Below are 2,169 nucleotides of genomic sequence, written 5' to 3'. Positions count from 1 at the left end.
AGTGCTATTATTATTTCAATTATTACTATTACTACCTAAAATTCATAACTGACTGAGCCACCCAGGCCCCCCTTCACCCCCTACATTTTAAAATTCAAGAGTAATTCCTTAATAAGATTGGACAGCATCTGCCTTAAAACAACAGCGTCGATATCCAGCATTACAGTGAAGTAAACCATGCATCCACTACAGTTAGCAACTGAACAAAATTGCTCCTACTAGCAACATTATTTAATACTGTTCTGAGGAGTTCTGGGCAATGTAAGAAGGTATGGAATANCCTGGAGCCTGCTTCGGATTCTGTGTCTCCCTCTCTCTCTGACCCTCCCCGGCTCATGCTGTCTCTCTCTCTCTCTCTCTCAGAAATAAAACATTAAAAAAATTAAAAAATAAAATAAAATAACAAAACACTTAAAAATACTTTTAATGAAAACTCTGGGACCCAGATGAAACTCCAAAAACACTTGCTAGAAAATACAGACAACTTGAGTGATAGGTGGAGTATATTCCAGATAAGCAGGCTGAAATAATATAGCTCAAGTTCACTGCTGTTTTGGAGGAATTTGAAAAAAAGTAATTCTAAGTTCACCTGATGAAATAAACAAGTGCCTGCCTATTACAGAAAATTCTAAAACTTAAGGGCAATGTAGGGGACCTAACCCTCCCAGATTTTATATGTTATAATAAAGCATAATATAATGCTTCAACTATTAAAATAGTACAACACCACAGTAACAAGAAACAGAATAGTACCTGAAAAAGAAAAATGGTCTGGAAATAAACTCTGTAACATATAGGAATTTAAAACATGAAAAGGCAGTCACATATCAGTAAGAGAAAGAAGTACTAACTTAGGATAGCATCAATGTACATCCCAACTTCAAATAAATTATAACCCAAAATATATACCAGATGGGTTATCAGCTTAAATATAACAAATCAAAACCCTTTACCCACCCCCCAAATATGTGTGTGTTTGTGCATGTGCATGTGTGTGTGTGTGTGTGTGTGTGTGTGTCAGAGCCTTGAAAGAGAGGATGACCATTCTAGGCTTAGGAGAAAAAAAAATTATAAAAGAAAAAAATTAGAATTTGAGTATAAAACCAAGTGATCGCTTCAACAGAATAAAATATAAATAAAAAACGTAATAACCCAAAACCTTTACCGTGACAGTTTAACTTACAAAGATATATTTTAATTAACTTTGAAAAGATCCTTCAAAAAGAAATGGAAAGTTCAAAAGTATTAGCTTTCAAAAAAAAAGCAGACCTAAAATAAATTCTAGACTTCCTGTTAAAAAAATAAATAAAAGTAAATAAATAAAAGTTTACCAGAGGGTCAGTAAATAAAAGAAAAATGTTTGCTCTAAGGAATCATTAGCTAAGAGCGAATTAAAATAACNAGAAAAAAGCACGGAACTGAAAATGGTAACACTCCGTAATTATAGCTACACTTTTTAAAAGCACATATACCTGAACTATGTTTTAAAAATTATGTTTTTCAAAATGAACGAGGTGGGCGTGGGGAGGAGGCAAACAGCAAGCAATGGTGGCAGCTCCCGTGGAACCCAGGCTGGGCAGGAAGGCAGAAGACACAGCTGGGGACAGGNAATAGTTGTGGGGTCCAAAGCTAGTGGGCGGGGGAGCCTTGTTGGAGGGGGGAGTACTTCCTGGGGCCGAGGCTAGTGGGGGGGTGGAGCCTTGTTGGAGGGGTGCGTACTTCCGGGGGTCAAAGCCAGTGGGCCGGAGGAGCCTCGTTGAGGGGTGAGTACTTCCAAGGGCCAAAGCTAGCGGGCATGGGAGCCTTGTTGCCGGGGTGAGTACTTCCAGGGCCCAAAGCTAGTGGGTGCGGGGAGCCTTGTTGGGAGGGGGAAGTACTTCCGGGGGCCAAGGCTAGTGAGCGGAGGAGCCTTGTTGAGAAGGTGAATACTTGTGGGGTCCAAAGTTAGTGGGCGGGGAAGCCTTGTTGGAGGGGTGAGTGCTTCCTGGGGCCGAGGCTAGTGNTGAGTACTTCCGGGGGCCAAGGCTAGTGGGTGGGCGGAGCCTCCACGTCCCCTCCAGTGCTGGGTTCGTACCTAGCCAGACCTTCGGCGGCCTGGGCTTCTGGGCCCCCAGCGCAGCTCCGACACGCACTGTGTGTGGTCCTTGAAGCCCCCTCTGGGCTCTTCAG

General features: G+C 42.2%; 1 protein-coding gene across 3 annotated transcripts in view; it reads right to left on the bottom strand.

Annotated features, from left to right (window-relative positions):
- Window positions 1-2,169, bottom strand: part of EFHC2 (EF-hand domain containing 2) — a 181,624-nt gene that overhangs the window by 131,735 nt on the left and 47,720 nt on the right. The gene's annotated exons all lie outside the window — the stretch shown is intronic.

This window comes from Crocuta crocuta, unplaced genomic scaffold (assembly GCF_008692635.1).
Source record: "Crocuta crocuta isolate KB4526 unplaced genomic scaffold, BGI_CrCroc_1.0 scaffold467, whole genome shotgun sequence".
Classification (NCBI taxonomy): domain Eukaryota; kingdom Metazoa; phylum Chordata; class Mammalia; order Carnivora; family Hyaenidae; genus Crocuta; species Crocuta crocuta.
This window is presented reverse-complemented; position numbering and strand designations above follow the sequence as displayed.